The sequence below is a fragment of the Amblyomma mixtum genome, chromosome 2 (assembly GCF_055824585.1).
Source record: "Amblyomma mixtum isolate Tamu chromosome 2, ASM5582458v1, whole genome shotgun sequence".
NCBI lineage: Eukaryota > Metazoa > Arthropoda > Arachnida > Ixodida > Ixodidae > Amblyomma > Amblyomma mixtum.
Window position 1 is genome coordinate 118,180,053 of NC_143013.1, and position 20,740 is coordinate 118,200,792.

Here is a 20,740-nt window from a genome sequence, read left to right on the forward strand (position 1 = left end):
TATACGATTTTTGCACATGGGGGAATTTCGCCGAGAAGTCATTTGAACGGAACGGTTAGCCAAGCGTAGTGTCCCACATAGGAAACTTAAACAGCCCCTTCCACTACCTTATTAACCTCTTTTCATCTTTACCAGCCGACGTTTGATATACCATCGGCTGAATACGCGATCCCGGACAAAGTCCGGGGCGTCAAAGCTGAACACTTCAGAGTGTTTGTAGAGTGGCTTCTAACTGCTTCCTTGAGCTCACGCTGTACGACAGCCAATACAAAGTCTCTATACCTAGGTTTACTTTCGCACCGACTTGAGGGCGGGCTACTAAAAACACCGCACCCTGCATCCAAGGGCTCCAATTGCTCCCTCGGTAGGCATGATTCGTACGTTTAAGAGACCACGTCGTTGGTCGAGTCGGTCGTCAATTATCAGATAACGGCGCAAACACAAAAAAGAGCGTGAAAGGTACACAACTGCGCCTGTCGAGCAGGCTTTATGTCCCTGATTTTCTCTGCGCAGTTTTCTATCTGATTATAATTCGTACGGTTCAAAAAAAAATTAGCTGAGGTTTAGCTCTGGTTAAACCGGGCAAGTTGCGTAAGCAGCGCGGAGCCTGGTGGAGCGTGGCTGAAACGGTTGCTATGGCAACGGCGCTCCATCTGTTTGACCTCGCTGCGGCTGAAGGTCAACAGTGGCCACCGCCGGGAGCTACGCGACGGCTCGAAACCTGGCGCAGTATTGCTTACGCAGTGAAACTAAACACGTCTCAAAGTGGCCTGTCTGAGGTTGGGCCTGCGGACTTTCATCTACAGGCGCCTTCTGCGACAAACCAAAGGCCAAAGGACCCCTGCGCAACAACCGTTTTTATTTAAGCAGAAGAGCGCGCACGTCCCGTAGCTCTTTCTCCGCCTGATTGAGCGAAATGGAATTACTGCTCATAAATACATTCCTTTACCCCCAACTTCGCATTTTTGCATCTTCGGGCTTGGGATATCGTTGTCTTCATCAATATTCATCCGCTTTCATACATGCCCTGCCCAATCCCATTCCTTCCTCTTGATTTCGGCTAGGACGCTGATTAATGACATCACAGTCGAAATCAAGAGTAAGAAATGGGCTTGGGCAGGGCATGTAACGCGAAGGCAAGATAACCGCTGGTCCTTAAGGGTAACGGAGTGGATTACAAGAGAAGGCAAGCGTAGCAGTTTTCCGCCAGAAAGTTATAGACGGATAAGATTAAGAAGTTTCCGGGGGTTCGGTGGTCGCAACTGACAAAGAACGGGGTTAGTTGGAGAGACATGGGAGAGGCCTTTGCCCTACAGTGGGCGTAGTGAGGCTGATGATGATGATTATGATGATACGCAATGCGCAAAAAAGGCGCAATGAAGCGCCATCTGACGTACATGGAGCGGTACGGAGCGTCCAAAGATTTCAGCCACCACAGCTACTTTCCATCGTGAAACAAGGAACGCTCCAGCAATAAAGTGCCTGCTATCGCATGCTGTCATATCAGTTACGTTGATCGTCTCCTTAATTCTGTATCTCACCCTTCTGATCAGAAAGACACGGTTCCAATCGCGGCCGCGGCGGTAGCATTTTGACGGAGGCCTAATGCTAGAGGCCTGTGTACCATGCAATGTCAGTACACGTTAAACAACCACAGGTGGTCAAAATTATCCGAAGCCCTCCACTGCTGCGTCTCTCATAGCCTGAGCCGCTTTGGGACGTCAAACCCCATAAACCAAACAGTCTTCAAAGAGTGGCCCCGCTTGCACGACTCTTGAGTGAAGTTTACGAGGACATAAAAGCAGAAACTCTGTGAGAAAATTAGCCTTGAGGAAGCCAGAGAAGCTACAAAATAGAATTTCACTCCCGTAAACCTGTAGAAGCGAGATGTGCTCGTCGTAGATTTTGAAGAGGAGACATCCAAGTCAGCGAAGAATTTAGACAGCTGCTGATAGCACCAATGCATTGGAAGCGCGAAATGCATTTCTGTTCTTTTACTGTGAGCGCAGAGGCCGCTTGACGAGCAAGTACATGAGGACAAAAACGAAGGCATTTTGCTCAGTTTTGAATAATGAGTGATAACCGGTTGTTTTATATCCCTATAATCAGGGGCGTAGCCAGGGAGGGTGCTTATGGGGATTCAGCCCCCCCCCCCCAAAAAAAAAATTTTTTCGAATTCTCACGCACCGCTGACCAAAACCACCGGCGCCGGAAGTCATTCCAGATTTTGTCACCTACGATGTCTTTTTATGACTAGAAAAAAACATTTTGGCGCGAACATTGCTAACTCCGGTTAGATTTCATGGTAATGGCCATGCACCTGGAGTCACGTAACGCAACGGGCCCCATCCTAGCACAAACTTTCAAGGGCCTATCGATGGCATGCGCGCTCGCCGCGGCATCTCACGCCGGCCGCGGAGTCTACGAAGCCACGCATTTCAATTCCGAAACTTAATTGGGTATAAAATTCCCATAAACTTTTTGGCTCGACAGCTGCAATGAGATTTCAAAAGTCGTGCTTTAGAATTTCAAATCGGGAACTTCAATTAATTTATTATATTATATTTGCATATTTTTGTATTTTTGCATACTTTGCAGAACTCCTTACATGTGCTCGCTGTTGCGGCTAAAATTTGCAATACATGACCGGGGACAGCTGCTGCTGCGCAGTACACTGGAACGAAGGAAAGCGTCATTGGGATTTTTCCCTGGCCGCTGCATATGTACAAAAATGTAAAGGTTCTTGAACGACAAAGATTCATTAAAATATTTGTCCTCTAATTAGTACTTTCATGGCCTTTGTGTTTTTCATATCAGCGACATGCACTGCTTTGCTGGTTTCGGGCTGATATAGTTCTAGACTTCGTGTGATACTTTCTTTACTTATTAAATAAGCAAAAACATGGATGCCTTGGTATCATTTATGTCTGCCACGATTTTTAAGACAGACGAATGCATTCTTTTATTTAAAAAATACATATTTCACTTGTCTAGACAGTGCGTAGCGTCATCTAATACACAACGTCATTGTCAATGGAAATACAGTTATTATTCTTGCGTTTGATCCCTCTACAAATTCTGTGAGGAGGCCGCGCCGCAACATGAGCCCCCCCCCCCCCCCCCCCCCGAACAAAATTTCAAATTTCTGGCTACGCCACTGCCTGTAATGCGCAATTAGTACTGAAAGGAATGTGAGGAGGCTGCTGAGTGATTCTGCCATTAACACTGACAAGGCATCTGGCGAGTCCATGCCGGAGCTCTCCAGAAGAATTTTCCTCGAAAATGCGTTTCTCTTTTCCAGTGTTTCATGAGCAGAGTGTCTGCCTGCCTTTAGGCAGGGTAGTCTGACCTCAGTCCTGACCTGAGACATAGTTTCAGGTAGCCGTCCTGAGCATCTCCCCACTCTGTTTTTGCAGGTCCGAACAGGTTTTGAATGACAATAGACAGTCTATTTCGAGTGACATGACAGTATGTCTTTCATCTTTTGGAGAACTTGCTAAAAATAGAAGATGTGAATGATAGAGCAGCCTGCCGTATTAGTAGGTAATGCAGCAAAACCGGGGACTTTTAGCTACAAAAGGCGGAAGCAACCGCGGCAGTGTGGGACAGAACGCAACAGGAATACAACAGGAAAGTATTCCTGCCGGGCCCCACTTCACGATAGTGAACCAACTGTTATTAGTTAACACTCTTTCCATACAGGCGTTTACCTTAGTGCTCCCATTTTTGAGAGCGAGGTAGAAGCGGGAACTGCACAGATAAGAGGAAAAGCAGTGCAAGCTCATAAAATTCTCTGACATTAGCAGCTTGAACTACCTCACTCAAAACTGACAATGCATTTATGGTGTCTCTAAGTCGAAAAGCGACGTTAAGCGTTTGCGCAAACTACAGCATATCCTGCAGCGTTCTTCACCACCCGCAACCGTATCCTATACAGTGGAAGCACTCCGCTTTGAAGCACATTTTTAGAAGCTCTTTGTTCGGAAAGAAGAGTGGATGGCTGGGAATTTCCATAATGATGATTGCCTCAAGCTCGGCTTTTCACGAAAACACAGCTTTCAGTCCTTCCAAGCTCATCTACGATGGCAAATTTAGTGATCTAATATAGACTTGGCAAGAATAATGCGGAAGTCGAGGTGTCACAAAAATCGGCGAATATTAAGGGATCCGGCGTGCCGCCAACGGAAGCGCGTCCACGCGAGACGTCGAAAGAGCTATAGTCTGCAGGATTCCTTGGGCTTCCTCAAGAATTGGCCTATAAGCGCGTAGCGTTGTCTGTGTTAGTGCGATGCCGTGCGCGCATCGCTCTTGGGCCGTAGCAACAGAGCCCGAGCTCTTGGTCAATCCTGACGTGCCGACGGAAGAATGAGGAAGTGTTTACTAGTGAATGATTGCGAGGGTATGAAACAAACAGACGCAGCGTGACACAAGAAGAAGACCTCTTATCGCTGGCAACGAGTCCGTGTTGTAGAACAGCGATTCGATGTTTTCAAGAAGACGCTACCGCACTTGTCACTACCATCGTCGCTCAGCGAGTCGGAACATCGGACGTACGCACTCCGTAATTGAAGGAAATTTCCTGGGGCGGCCACTTCAGTGTCGTTGGATCGACGAGCTATCGCGGTGCCCTTTGAAATATCTGTTTGCCTCTCTGACTTGAATTACTCTTCTTTTCTTGTAAATTTATCCGTGTTACCTTTTAATATCTCTGCATATGCGCTTATCGGTGGACACTAATTACCCTGCACTGTCTCTAATATAATTGTTTGGTCTTTTGCGAACCTCTGGCTCCGCCTCGCTGTGTCTTGTAACCGGCGGAAGCTGAGCACCAAATGGCTACCCCTCCTTTGTCACTTGGCAGTGCTGTTCCGGAGAAGCTTGTCGTGAAATCGAGGACACGTTGAGTAAGTAAACGTAACTAACCCCACACGCTCTAAGGTTGTCTGAGTACGCACTTTCTGACACAAGGCGATTAAACCAAATAAGTTATCTATGATATAGTCTAGTGTGGCTTGATGTTGTGTTCTTTGGTATTGTGTGGTGTGCCGTGGCCTCCTATGGTACATTGTGTGGGCTTCATATTTCCAAAGTTCTGCGTGGCCTGTGGGAGATAGCACAGTGACTGGTTCCGAGTTATCCCTGTTCACTGCGCTATTTGAAAATGAAGGCATGTAAGCTTGCCCAATTATCCGCACTAACGCCTTGCTGTTGTCGAACCCTTAGTGACCAGCGCCAGTGAGAAGCTTCTGAGAGAGGAGTTGTCAATTTACGCATAAAACAAAAGTCCAGAAACCTCTGTAGGCAGGTGCTTGGGCTGGGTTTCATGTAGAACAAAAAAAAGGAAGACATTTATTGGGGTTCGTGAATGTCCTCGCATTCTAGGTTTTGTAGCTGAAAGCTTTCAAGTTTAATGCATAGTAATGAAAATGACAAGCGCGCCAAATTAAGAATCAAGCTTTGATGATTTTATAAGTGAAGAACATCTCGCATCGGTTTAAAAAGAAAAAAGATGGGTTACGGAACACACGCATGACGAGTATCCAACATCGTTTGAAATTATAAGAATGAGGAATTACTACAAAAGTGGGAGCAGTGAATTAATGCATAATAATGAATTTGAAAAGCGCGTAAAATGCAGAAATGTTTGTTATTTTATACATATACGACAAATCGCATTGGGTGAAAAAGATAGCAATATATTATAGAACACACGCATCATCCGCACCTATCTATATTTTGCGACTGTAAGAATAACCTATTCTGGCAAAACGTGGGTACAGTGAATACGCACCTGAACAATGATGAACTTTGATGCATTCTGAAGTGCCATAATGCACAGCGTTTCGCAAACATTCTGCTGAGTCCCTGCCTTACGGCCTTACGCACTATATGTAAATAAAATGCTTAAATCCCTATCATAAGGAGAACAAACCTTCTCCATAACATGTTACCATTTTATTTTGGTGCCGACGATAATTTTTAGCAACAAAACAGATCCTCCAGTGAAAGTTGTTTTTAAAAGAAGAACATAAAAGTAAACATTCTTCATTTACTTAAAATATATCAAAAGGGTAAGTTTCTCTCAAGGTTATAAATATATGAAGGAATAGAAAGGCGAATTTTTACTAGCTCTGTCTACATAGAGTTGCAATACTTCACCGGAGTAGGGCATATCTACTAAACAGATTTCTCTAGAAAAAGTTTGTTGGAAGAAAGCAGGAAAAATATAATGGCCTCGAGGAAAACTATAAAACACTAAATGCTTCCTAGAAGATAGACAGGAGTCAGAGAAAATCTTTTTCTTGTTAGTGGAATATTATGCACACTGAGCAAGACGACGATTCTAGTACAGTTACAAATACACAAAGTGCAAATAAAATGAAATAAAACCGAAGGAACTACGTGCAGTGTTCGCTGAGAACACGAGTCCCGAATATGTTTCAAAATAAATGAAAAGTAGAGTGCCACCCCCCCCCCCCCCGTGCTTTTGAGAGCAGGTTAGTGGCCTAAGGAGAAGTTTAGGATTCAAATTTAGTATGGCCCAGTGGTGATTAGAATCGGTATTTGAAGGAGGGCAGATTTCGCGATCGCAGTTCCTAAGGTTGGCCTGCATGTCAATGATAATAGAGAGGAAAACAGACTGGACCTGGTGATACGCCCTACAGTTTCATTCCAGAGATTGCCCATAGAATCTCTCTATCCATCCAAGCATCCATAAAGCAATTTTAGCTGGAAGCACAGCCGAATTCGTTTCCTAACGAGCCAACATAAACAAACTTTTGTGCAAAACAGTAACTTTTTTCTTTTGCCAATCCTGGCCTACAGATCAAACTGATTATCCGATCCCCGATATGAACAGGGCCTTTCCGTAATCCACAAAAGACTTGTGTTTATAACCTGCTTTCTAAGTACGGCCACCACCTTTCAACCTCTTGCCACAGCAATAACGAAAACACCGAACTCATCTCATCAGTTCGACCCACAAATATATGCGACAGGCACCGCAGGCTGTTGCCAGGCGCTCGAACGCCACTTTCAGTAGGCGCACATGTGATCATTCACGGAAAGAACACTGGCCTAGGCGCCTTTTTGGTCCACGTGAGGTCTATGGACTAACCAGCGGGTACGTGATGTAACTTATCTATACAGACAATATGCATAACTAAGGAATGGATCCTTTCTTTCTACATAGCATCACTACTTTTTGCCTTCTGTCATCCTGAAAGCATGGTATGTAAACATTGTACATCAAGCTCGTTTTTTCCCGGATGTTTCACACATCTGCCTATTCAGGGACGGCACCAATCCAGAAACACCGACCGCCACACGTGCCTCGTTTGCCAGCACTGCTAAAATCTGCAGCCTACTTTAGCGAGTGAAAAGCGATTAGTATGCGGCATGAATTTCACCATGGTTTTGTTAACGGAATGTCCTATAGTCAAAGCTTCACAAGAGGAAGCATAGCCAGGCCCAGAGAAAAAAAATATATGTGACCGTTTACTTCAATTTTTTTAATTTCCATGTAAAAGCGAAAACGACAAAGAATAATGTGTCGCACGCCGATAGATGCCACAAAGCGTGTGCCAAATGGCGCTGTAGCGCAAGCCTTTGCTTCTGTCGGCGCTTTAAGTAGCGCGACTTCACTTTCGCATCATCCGTATAAAGATGCTTTATTGCTATACGTTCTGAGTGCGTCGTCATTGTGTAAATAGATGCATCTGTTCGGACTCATGACCATCCGTACACGCCTTATTTACAGCCACAGATAAGCCTAGGCAAACCACCTTAACAATGAAGGTGATGAAACATTGTGAAGTTATCCGACACTCGTCAAGCGCGAAACATTGGCCCGGAAATCCTAAGGAAAAAGTCTGGCTGATTATGTAGTCCATGTTTATCTGTCGTGACCTAATTTTATCGGCATGCGAAGAGAAAACATACACATATCTCTCAGAATTAAGTGGTAGGAACATTGAACTCAGTTAAAATTTTTCGCACTCTTTCTCTGAGTTCCGAATCTCCTCTACAGCTATGTTTTCAGGTTGACTTTTGCTTGTGGGACCTTTTCACCTAACTTCCTTTGAAGTTTATTCCTTCAGGTTTGATTCAGGAGGTCTGGCGCGTGATCTGTCTGATGGCAAAGTTACTAGCTCAGTCAACAGCACGACGAGCCAGATAGTGGTATCGTTCTGTCACAGGAAGAGAGTAGAGTGGCTTATAGAACAAACGTGAGTCAGGGATGCCATTGTTAAGATCGAAAAAAGGAAATGGGCATTGGCAGGTCATGCATTGCTTAGGCAAGATATCCGAGTGTATTTTTTTTTTCAACTTTTTAACAACCATCTTTCTGGCGTAAAATAATTACACTACTAATTTTCCATTGATCTCACTGCGATTTAGAAAACGAGATGTCCATTCTCTTATTTTTTCGTTGGTTTCGGAGACTGTTAGCGTCCTTCATATAAAGTGCTTTCAAAGGCAAGACAAATGTAACCGGAGTCGGCATTAAGTAAGGTAGGCGGATGCGATTCGGAAGTTTGTAATCAAAAGTTGGCCGCAGTTCGTGCAGGTTAAGGCTAACCGTAGATCAGTGGGAGACGTATTTATCGTGTAGTAGATGTAATTGGCCTGATGACGCTGGTGGCAACGATCAACAAGTGAGTCAGGGCGAAAATGCGTTAATCATACCGGCACTCAAAAACCCGCAATGACACGAAAGAATAAACTCACCAGTGAACTTGCGTGGCTCGGCGTGCCTCCCAGTATCTCAAGTCCACATAGGGCAGTGGAGGATTCTGCTCTTTTAGCGACTAGCCATGGCTGCCGCTCCGATGTTATGCAAAACAGGCACAACAGCCGAGCGTCATTCGATGTGCCATATACGTTTGAGGTAAGCGGGGCGGCCAACGCGCTGGCGAAGATGAACCTCCTTCTGCAATGCAGGCGTCAGCGCAAACATCTGTTTCCGCTGCTGTGGCGAATGCCCTTCTGTTCACAGGCGTGTGTGCGCACGGCCTTTGTTGAACTAGTTCTGAAAATCCGTACTCGAATTCGCACACGTGCAAATGGGTGTCGCATTTGTCATCCAGTAAAGAAAGAAAGAAAATTGAAGCTTTTCAAAAGGTCATGGTTTTAAAAAAGCAGCTAATAAGCGTTTTCCCCTGCCCAGTTGCACGCGCTGTGCTCGAATATTGAAGTGGAAAATTCAGTAAAGAATGAGTACGTCAAGATGGGCGAGCGCCCATGGTCCGTGACAGACTATCCACCTACCTAGAAACGCACAACGCCTTTGCAGACACCATGTACGGGTTCCGCCCACACCGGTCCGCACAAGATGTGCTGCTGCAACTTCATAGAGAGATTCCTGATCCCGTCGAGCACCCTAGCGATGACAAGGTGGTCCTCGCATTGGACTTGCGGGGTGCTTTCGACAATGTGACGCATGATATCATCCTCTCCCACCTGTCCCAAGTGAACTGTGGGTACAACCCATTCCAATATATTAAGCAATTCCTCACAGATCGGCAATCATATATCCGACTCCAAGACAGTGAACATGGCCCGTACCAACTTGGTACGCGAGGGACTCCACAGGGAGCAGTCCTCTCGCCTCTTCTCTTCAATCTGGCCATGATGAAGCTCCCTACCCTGCTGGGTGAGGTCCCGGGTGTGCAGCATGCCCTGTACGCGAACGACATCACCCTCTAGGCAACACACGGTTCGGTTGGAGAAATCGAGGCCAACCTGCAGCAAGCGGCGGCTATTGTGGACGATTATGCACGCCGCTGCGGCCTTGAGCGCTCCCCGAGCAAATCAGAATTCGTGCACATACCTCCCAATCCAAGGTGCGCAACCAAAATTGCCCTCTCCCTGCTTAGTGGCCCGATACCTGAACACGATGAAATGAGAGTATTGGGACTCTACATACAAAAGAACCGCAAGATTGACACCACGCTGAAGAAACTCCGCAAGGTGGGGGATCAGGTGGGCCGTATGGTGCGCCGGGTATCAAACAAACGAGGCGGGTTGCGATGCAAAGACGCCCTGCGGCTGGCCAATGCATTCGTAACCAGTCGAATCCTGTATTCGGCACCGTACCTCCACCTGCGCAAATGCGATGAGAACGCTCTCGAAGTGATGCTCCGAAAAATCTATAAGAGAGCTCTCGATCTCCCAATTGCAACTTCGAACCAACGTCTCCTCGGCCTGGGGATGACGAACACCTTTGGGGAGCTGCGCGAGGCCCATCTCAGCAATCAGTACTTGCGGTTAAGCAAAACACGTGCGGGTAGCCGCCTACTGACCCGCCTCCACATCAATTACACAACCCAAGAGGAGAAGCGGGTATCCATGCCCGAGGCCTGGCGCTTCGCACTAAAGGTTCGCCCCCTCCCCAATAACATGACAAAAGATGCCCATGATGGTCGCCGCCTCGCGCGAGCGGAGGCCATTTCCAAGCAATATGGCGCTCGACCAGGGGTATTTTACACGGACGCGGCCGGTCCACACCATGGGGGTTGGTACACGGCTGCCGTTGTCCACCAAAACAACCCAGTTCAGGGCCTCGCCTTCCGTGCCCCCAACATTACATTCGCGGAGGAAGTTGCTATCGCACTTGCAGCTGCGGATCCAGCGTCCCGAGTCATTATCACCGATTCAAGGGAAGCTTGCCGCAATTTTGAACAGGGCCAAATTCCAGATCGTGCCTTCCAAATTTTACACAGATGTGAGTACCGGGATTTCCCAACCCGGCGCAGCATCATCTGGGCCCCAGCACATGCGGGGATATAGGGAAATAAGGTAGCGGACGGCGGACACTACCGCCCGCGCGCTTAACCACCGGGCATCGCCTCTCTCGCCGTCTGATCCGGCTACTGATTTTAATCCGGCTATAACTTTTCGGGAGATCTCTCTCCTGTATCAAAACGCTCACGGCCGATACCCAACCCCCTGTAAAGGCCTCAAGAAGGCAGAGGAGCGTTGGCTACTTCGCCTCTACACCAACACGGTACTGTGCCCGGCAGTGCTCAAACATTTCAATTCGGCCTTTTCGGGCGAGTGTCCACACTGTGGGGAAGTGTTTGCGGACACGTATCACATGGTGTGGGCATGCCCTGCCAATGCTGCTTTCCCACCCCACCCCCACCCCACCCGAGAGGACTGGGAGGCTGCCCTGCTCGGCTGCTCAACTCTCCAGGACCAACGAGCCCTGGTGACAAGAGCCCGGGCCGCCGCGGAGGCCACAGGGGTCCCGGACTAGGGATCCCTCCTAGTGACTGTGAGGGCCGGGCCCTTCAGGCACGGTCCAAGCAATACCTCTCTTGTATATAGTATAAATAAATGTTTTACACCACCTCCACCACCCTCCATAGTGCCGATATGACTTAGTGACCGAGAGTCCATCTCTCAGCATCTCTGATATTTGATTGGAATACCCCTGAATGAATATGAATTTACGCCAGTATAAACAGTAATAGACGGAGAGAGAGAGAGAAAAAGTTGCTCGAACAGAGACCTAGAGGTTATCTTGAATAATTACAACCTGCCGCTCAAAGATTTCGTTACTCTTTCAAACGGTTCAATAAACACAAAATATTACAAATTTATTCTTCGCTCTAGTAAACCTTTGGCACCAATGCAAACAGAAATAACAAGATTTGCTTCTTGGAGGTACATCGTATGCTACTATGAGAAAACGCCCTTTAGGAAGTCTATAATAAATATTTTTGGAAGGTAATCGGGTGTAAAAACAAAAACTTTTTTTTCTTCTATTTCATTAAAGCGCAAAGCTGCGCGAGTTGAATCGTATTCATGGTGAAGGCAGCGCGAAAGAGAGGGACGAAAAGATGGAGGAAGACATGACACCTTCGACCAACAATGGAACATTTACTTTTATTGATATTTCAAGCTGCAATCGTAGAAAAGCCAATGTAAAAGTGTCTAAGCATGTAATATTTCCTTCTGCCTTCTAACGGCGCATTGTGCATTGGCTTAACTCCTGGAGACGATGCAGAGTATTTAATCAGTGTAGAAGTACTCTTTTTTCATCGTCGTGTCATCTGAAGTGTTAGCTCCGTCGCGTCATTTGGCAGCGCCCCGCGCGTTAGTCTGCATTGCAGTCCAGTACACCTCTTCCACATTCTTCGTATGTTCTCGGGTCGCGGTAGATTTTGAAAATAAAATTGCGCCCCTACTTTAACTTTGGTCGGCTTCGAAACAGTCATTTTCGTCGATACACGATTCGCTGAAACGCCGGAAGCGGCTGCGGTGGTTGGGACGCATCGAAAAGTGCAGAAGAAACCGGACGCCGACGTCACGCATGTAGCGTATGCTCCCATAGCAGATGTTCAAGCACCTTGATGCGATGAACACCCAACAACAATCTGGCGGTGCGGTCTGATGCAAAGCCTCTCGCTTCGGAGTAACCTAGTCATTGTTACTGCGTTCTTCGGCACGCCAGCTGGCTATAAATTGGGTACAGGGCTTTGGCTTTGCCTTATCTTGCCTATTATACATTGGATGCGTAATAAATTTGCCCTGTTATTTATCTCGTTGGTCGACTTGGTTTTGCATTCGGCAACTCCTAAGTATAAAGAAAAAAACGGCTTGTTGCAAGCTGTGGTCGTTGCGTTTGCGTGCGTTGAACTACGTGACGTACAGCGCTGCGTCCGGTAAAATGCTTGTAATTACTGTATGCAAAAGTGTATTCGCTATTATAAACTTTCCGTTAGCTATCAAAGCCCCCCGCATCATGATCATGTACATTATCTGGCAGCATGAACATCTCAACTGGATGATCAGTCAGTCGCCAGTGTCGCGTTTTACATGATGGAGAAGGTTTTGGGGCGTCACTTACGGCGTGGTGCGGTGACTCTCCGTATAGCTCCGCGCTGGCAGAGGTGTGAATGTACAGGTGGGATTAGTATAACAGTGGCCTATCGGCAATAGCTCCAACGGAGTCACGAACTTAAACTATTGTATCTCCACCAGTGTTACAAAAGCCTAGTGTGCTTCGAAAACTTTAGGAGTGATTACGGCACTGCTCGCCGCTAAGTTAGGGAGCCCTCATGGTGTACAGTCGGGAGAAAAGGTCTCTGGACCACGTGTTCCTGAAGCGAAGCCGATAGCTTTACTACTAGCCGGCGGCTGGCGACCACACTTGCGGAGCAGAAATGATAAAATTTTTACTTTCACCTCCACAAGTTTGGTCTCCAGCCACCGGCTATTAGTAGAGCTATCTGCTTTGTTTCAGGAACACGTGGTCCAGAGACTTTTGTCCCCGACTGTACGTACAGTGAATTGTCGTCCAAAGGAACGTTCAATATCCTCAGGCTGCCCAGAAATGTCTCAGGCTCGGTGAAAAAACGCGGGCACGCTAAAACTTACCGGCTCACATCACCCACATCACAGTTTACGCACATAGGTCAGGTGGCGCGGTTTCTCTTGTGGACTCATAGCGGCGTATCGGAGGATTTCGTGCGCAGGCGAGTTAGCTCGGAAGTCACTTTTCAGGTATAAGTGGTCATGCATACGCTTTGCTCCATAGATGGCCTCCGAAAACTTTGTCCGCGAAGTATCCGAATACATGCATGAAGAGGAACAATGAACTTTTACAGATCATCCCGTTCATTTATTTGCACAGAAAAAAGAAATGCCTAACAGTGTTATATGGTGGTTCTTGCACTGCCTGCATAAAAACAATGAAAAACGTAATTACCGTCGGCGCAGAGGGCCGATCACTGTGCAATTTACGTTTAGCCGTGACCGCTGTAGTTCAGCCATGTTGCAGACGGTGAGTTCAAGGCGTTATGCTGCTCCTTTTAGAAATGTGCGCTAAGTTGACGTCCACAAGAAAAACATCAGACGACAGGACAAGCGCCTAAATTGAAGCGCCCCTATGTGATTGTTTTAGTTTTGTTTAGACACGCCCTTTTGCTGTTGTTGTCTGCTGGTTTGATTCGCGCTATATCATGCAGCCCTCATCTTGAAGTTGAAAGAATCATTGAAGTTCGAAAAAAAAAATGCGCTAATGTCGTGTCGTCTCTTCTTCTCCTTGTGAATTGTATCGAAGTCATGACACGTCGAATGCCAGGGGGCAAAAAGGGCCCAGCTTTATTGAGCAGCGCGTATTTATACCCAGAGTAGGGCGAGGGGGCAAGCGCAGCGCTTCGGTTCATAACGCTTATCAGTTGCCCGTTTCAGCCGGCCTGGCGCACGCTGCCCGTCGCACATACGATACATCTTTCTTCTTCTATAACAAAGAACAACGAACTAAGGGAAGTTTGTGAGCACAGGATCAGCTCACTGCACAAGGAATAGCTCAAGACACTTGTTCAAAGTTCCCGCCGTATGCCAAACGACGCGGGGGTACCCGTTGTCTCTGCGATCGTCTTAACACCGGGGCGCTTGACACTGCATCACCATCCGACGTCACTGGTTGCTGCGGCGGTTGCTGTTGCTGTTGGTGGTGGTGCGGCTGCTGCAGCTGCTGCCGCTGCTGCGATGCGCTGTTTGTTAAGGTGTCCTCGCTGTCGTCATCAAGTTCACGCTGAAAGATTTCTTTCGTAGGCAGCAAATGCTTTCGGTTGCGACGCAGGAGTCTTCCGTCCTCTGTGACAACATTGTAGGACCTGGGTTCTGCACAGCGCTGCACGACCCTTGCCTTTCTGTCCCAGAATAACTTCTTCACACGCACGATGTCCCCTTGGTGCAGAGATGGTAGTGCTTGCCGTTTGTTCGTTGTCTGACGATGCTTTACAACATGTAGACCAGGACCATCTTGAATGCTTGGCAGCGTTGTTCGGAGCTTTCTGCCCTCAAGGATCTCTGCTGGTGACTCAACTCCTTCCAGCGGAGTTGTCCTGTATGCTAGCAAACCGAGCCAGAATTCTTGATTGGTTTCAGCGGTCTTCTTTAATATTCGTTTTACCACTTGCACCCCCTTTTCTGCGAGGCCATTTGACTGGGGGTACCTAGGGCTTGAAGTAATGTGGTGAAAATCGTAATCTTTTGCAAATGTGGCAAACTGGTGGCTTGAAAATGGCGGTCCATTGTCTGAGCACACTTCCATAGGTATGCCGTACCTCGCGAAGATGGCGCTAGTTACTTGAATGACAGTGTCAGCAGAAGCATCTTGAAGAAGTTCCACCTCTGGAAAGTTCGACAGCGCGTCGTAGACGCAGAGGTAAGGCCTGCCGCCGTAGTAGAAAATGTCAATGCCAACTCGATGCCACGGCTGCTCAGGCACTGGGCGCATCTTCAGCGGTTCATGTGGCTGGCTGTACGAGTATTTCCTGCAGACTGCACATTTCTGAACAAAATCTTCAATGTCACGACTCATTCCTGGCCAGAATACCACTTCCCGGGCTCTTGCCTTGCATTTAGTAATACCGAAGTGGCCTTGGTGAATTTTGTCCAGTATTTCACGCTTCATACTGGTGGGAATAACAACCTTGCATCCCTTTAACAAAATACCCTGGACTTGAGACAGCTCGGCATTAAATGGCTTCAGATGGCCTTCGACCTGTTTGCCTTTTTCTAGACTCCCGAGTACACTGCTTAGGTATTTATCATTGCTTGTCTCGGCTGCCAGTCGCATGAAAGTTTTGTGGCTTAAGCGAGCCGCAACCACACTCACGGCATGCACTTCTGCGTCTTCGCTGTCGATGCCGGCCTTATCGCAGTCGAATGAACCCCGGGACAGCATGTCGGTGGTCAGGAAGAGTTGTTTTCCTGGAACAAAAACAATTCTGATGTCATAACGAAGCAGTCGCAGAAAGAAGCGCTGCAGCCTTGGTGGCATGTCACCGATTGCTTTATGGGATATCGCAATCAAAGGTCGGTGGTCGGTTTCCACGATAACCTTCCGTCCATATGTGAAATGATTGAATCGTTCACATCCATACACAATCGCCATCGCTTCTTTTTCTATTTGCGAATATCGCTGTTGTGTTTCAGTCAGTGCTTTAGACGCGTACGCGACCGGCTTCCACTCGTTATCTTGACACTGTAGCAAAGCAGCGCCTAAGCCGTTCTGTGATGCATCGCACGATATTTTAGTTTCCTTCGCAGGGTCGAAAAGCGATAGCAGTGGTTGTTTGGTCATGATGTCGCAGAGCTGGTACCACTCCTTGGCGTGGTTTGCCGTCCATTCAAAAATTGTGCTTGCTTTAGTAAGCTTCGCAGTAGGGCTGTCCTGTGTGCCAGCGACGGTAAAAATTTGGCGAAGTAGTTTGCTACCCCAAGCATTCTTTGCACAGACAGCTTGTCCTTCGGTTCCGGCATTTGCATCATACATTGTATCAGGGAGGGACTCGGCCTTACACCCTCACTGCTGATTACGTCGCCAAGGAATTCTATCTGTTTCACGCCAATTTTGCACTTAGTCGCGTTGAAAGTCAAACCAGCTCGTTCTGCAGCTTCTAGCGCTGATCTCAGTCGTTTGTCGTGCTCGTGCGTTGATGTGCCCCAGACTAATATGTCGTCGACATATACCCTTACGCCAGGTAGACCCTCGAAGATTTCATTTAGGATCTTTTGAAAAACTTCTGGCGCTGAAGAAATTCCGAAGGGTAGCCTCAGGAAACGGTACCGCCCGAAAGGTGTTGCAAAGGTGCATATTTTTGAAGTTTCCTCGTCTAATGGTACCTGGTGGAAGCCAGATGTTGCATCTAGGCGCGTGAAAGTCGTTGCTCCGGCCAGTTCAGCTTCTATATCTTCTCGCGTCGGCATCTGGTAGTGCTCTCGTTTTATACATTCATTAATCTTCCTAGGGTCCATGCAAACCCGGAGCCTTCCATCCTTTTTACGTACTATTACAAGAGGGCTTACCCAGTCTGTCGGCTCAGTCACCTTGGCAATAATTCCACCCTGTTCCATGCGCTGCAGCTCCTCACGCAGTGGCTCCCGAAGGGATAGTGGCACCCTTCGCGCTGGCTGTACGACCGGCACGGCGTCATCGCGGAGAACCATATGGTAGCGACGCTGAACGCAACCTGTACCGATGAACAGATGACGGAATTCATCCACTATTCCCTCTGTGGCGTTCTGCGATACGCTGTGCACTTGCCGGGAGAGAAGCTGGAGGCGTTCGCACGCTTCGAGTCCTAGTAATGCTTGTCCTTTCCGAACGATGAAAAATTTCAGGACAGCTTTGAGACCGTTTAGCTTCACTTCCGATGTAATTGTGCCAACATGTTCAATTTTGCTTCCGCCGAAGGACCGCAAAGTCGCGCCACTTGGCTACAGTGGTGGCTTTGGCTGCATTTTGTTGAAGACGCTGAGGGGTAGAATATTGGCTTGCGAACCGGTGTCAACTTTCAGGCTCACCGACCAGTTGCCAACGTTTGCTTGAACAAGCCAGTCGCGCTCCCTGACCTTGCTGCGCAAAGCCACATCCAGTACGTCGAATTCCTCCTCGGCTCCTGTGAGCTCGCGGATTTGTTGCTTTGCTTTACAACAGACGGCAAAGTGGTTTCTTCCATGCCAGTTGTGACACGTACGCCCAAAGGCAGGACAGCTCCGCGGTGCGTGTGTCCGTGCGCACCTTTGGCAGTTGTAGGACTGCGGCTCCCGACGAGGGGCAGAGCGCACCTTCTGAACTTTGTCTACTTGCTTATGGTCTTGTTCCCACATTTCTTGATGTGCTGCTGTTGCTTCGGCAGCCTTGCATATCTGTTCTGCCTTCTGTAGGGTCAGTTTGTTATCTCTTAATAACTTTTCACGTATTTTCTCGTCATTTGTGCCAAAAACAATTTGGTCCCTGACCATTGAATCGAGTAACCCTTCAAAGTTACAGAGCCGTGCTTGAGTCGTCAAATCCCGCAAAAAGTGCTCGAATGGTTCACCTGGTTCTTGTACACGCCTCCTGAACAAGTAGCGCTCGTACACTTCATTGCTTTGCGCCTCGCAGTACACGTCAAACTTCTTGACTATCGTGGCGTAGTCATTGCTGCTTTCGCCTTCGGAGAAAGTGAAAGTGTTAAATACCTCAATGGCTTCTTCACCTGCGGTGGTCAACAGTAGCGCAGTTTTCGTTGCTGCTGGTCGCGGCTTTTCGGCGGGTTCTGTCGCCGTCAGGAATAGCTCGAACTTCTGCTTGAACAACTGCCAGTTCTTTGCAATGTCCCCTTTGAGGCGAAGTGCATCCGGTGGCCGTAGGAAATCCATCCCGCCGCTTGTTTCCTTAGTCTGTGCAGATTTTCCACGAAGTGGGCGTCAACGTCGGCCACTTCTGGCACCATATATTGAAGTCATGACACGTCGAATGCCAGGGGGCAAAAAGGGCCCAGCTTTATTGAGCAGCGCGTATTTATACCCAGAGTAGGGCGAGGGGGCAAGCGCAGCGCTTCGGTTCATAACGCTTATCAGTTGCCCGTTCCAGCCGGCCTGGCGCACGCTGCCCGTCGCACATACGATACAGTGAATGTCAATTTAGCGCACAACATTTTTGAAAGAACACGTACCAACTAGCCCATTACATTGTCCTATTTACTGGTCGAGCACGGCACCGGGCGTGTAGTGTGCGGCGAGTCCATGCCACAAACTTTCTTCTCCGCATGTCTTTTTCCCTCGAGCTGTTTGTAAAACTGTGTGGTGGGAACAGTCCAGCTGTCGATTAATCCCTATCAGCGATTAGTGGCTACCATAGAGTTAATATAACCAACTCTGGAGGGAAAGCTGCCCATTGAGCCCATGCATTCCAGTGGGCAACGCATGAACGCAGCCATCACACAACGGTTTGCGTGTGTTGCCAGCTGTTTTGTCACTTTCTAAATCTGGGCAAAGAACGGAGTTGGAACCTGGCAACGTAGTCCGTGGGAAGATGGCGGTATACAGAGTGGCTCTCGACTGCTCTAAACTGCTGTAAACAACGGCAAAATCGTCGCGTTTGGATCGTTTTCAATGGTATGCAGTGTCGCATACCGACTGTAATTTCATATAGGTGGCTTGTGACTTCTGAATTGTTATTTGAAGGCTAGTACCGCGATTGTGACGCGCTGGAGTGTATTTCGTCTGTAGAGCGCACGGGATTTTGCATGTCCTGTGTTGTCGAGTGCAAATACACGTCGTAAATTTGCTTTGGCCCCAAAAGGGCGAACACAATTCGCAAAGGAAACGAATGCCCAAGGTAAAATGGAGCAACTGCTCTGCCTGGTTTGTTTTGAATGTTCAGCGTTTTGTTATAATAAATGTCGAAGGTTTTGTTAGAGTACCGCGGGCCTCTCGCGTTTTTTTTTAATCTTTCTCTTTCGACGAGGAAGACAGTGCCGTGTCTTTTCTGGCGCGTGACGAGCTCATAATGGGATTTTTCGTACGCAGCAACGCTCAGAGCTCCATCACGAACGAGTGAAACAAGGTGGAGGCAGAAATGCATGAAACGCCATATACCGCTCAAGAAACCTTCGTTTCATGTCCAGCATTGTGCGCATTAAATTTTGGGTGCTTGGTTGGTTGTTGTGGTGGGTTTTTGTTATTATTTTTGTGTTGGTTTTTTTTTAGGTTTATGACTGCTTTTGCTTCTAATGTGTGACACTGCTTTTTTGCTGAGATATTTTTTATTCCTCTGTTTGGTTTCAAAACCCATTTATGAGAAGCTAGTGCCGCAAGTACTTTATACGCACGGGATAAGAAGGGTCCTGCGATTGCATGTATGCTGTCTTGCTTACTTGCCGATTTCCTCCCACTGGCTGTGTTCGGAGCAATAATGCGCTGTCAGATGCTTTAGCTGAGGATCATAAGTGTGCCTCTTTTCCGCAAAATAAACAGTTGGTAGACTGCGCATGTCCTTCTTGTGCCGTTGTCGTTGCGCGGCCGTTCATTTCAACAGTGTTACCTTTATTACCGCATGCATTAGTGATGAAAATCGTAATAAAACGCATTTAAGCAGGAACACCTACATCATTTATAAGTATCGCCAACGTGTTCTCTGTCAAGCAGACTGAGGCAATGGCGTTAAGAAAGTCGAATGCCGTGAAAAAGTAAACGGCTGCAAGGTTCATTCGCTTGGTGCCATGCGCCTTTAAAGAGAGTTCCAAGAGCGGGAGATTTTCATTCACACGCTTTACAGTACACAGTTGTCGTGAAATGTGCATATGTATCTCTTCCCACGTTTACTCACAAATGATGCAAAGTGCCCGATCCTTTTGGAGCTTTTGCCATGCATCAACGCACGAAAGTGGCATCGCGGTGAACGAGAGCGCGAGTGACTCCTTGTCGTATGCAGCTCCTTGAATTAAGCGTCTTGAAATCAGGTTCGAAAGCAGAAGTTTAAAACCGAAACTCCGAGAGCGTTTATTCAGTTCGCTCGTGAACATGTTCGCAATCGTCCGATATTAAAAGAAATGACCACAATCAGTATGCTAAAGATTACGAAATCTGTTTAAAACATTGAAAATACGCGTAAGAGTGACATATAATTATTATCTCTGCCGCAGTTTTCCGAATTCAAACTCAAACTTCACCCATCCTTGACTCTGCGAGAAAAACCTGTGCTGGCCACAATAGTGTGTTGTAAGATGGCGTTCAAGATGGCGACTTACATGCGTGGACCGCTTTGCGAGCTCAGCTTTACCCCCCTGGCGGCTACAGCAGCCTCCATTTGTTATTCAGTGGCAAGGCCGTGCTTGCCACTGTTCCTTGCATTGTAGTTGCTTGCATTTTAGTGTGAAAGCGCTGCTCTAGACGTACCAACCGCGAGAAAGAATCTTTGCGTCTTGTCTTGTCTCGTGCTCCGAACCAA

General features: G+C 47.6%; 1 protein-coding gene across 1 annotated transcript in view; it reads right to left on the reverse strand.

The window, feature by feature from the left end:
* Positions 1-8,962, reverse strand: part of LOC149360713 (multidrug resistance protein mrp-7-like) — a 90,099-nt gene extending 81,137 nt beyond the window's left edge. Inside the window, exon 1 of the mRNA XM_089567899.1 lies at positions 8,731-8,962. The gene's annotated coding sequence lies outside the window, so the exon portion shown is untranslated. The remainder of the gene's footprint in view (positions 1-8,730) is intronic.
* Positions 8,963-20,740: the final 11,778 nt, after the last annotated feature.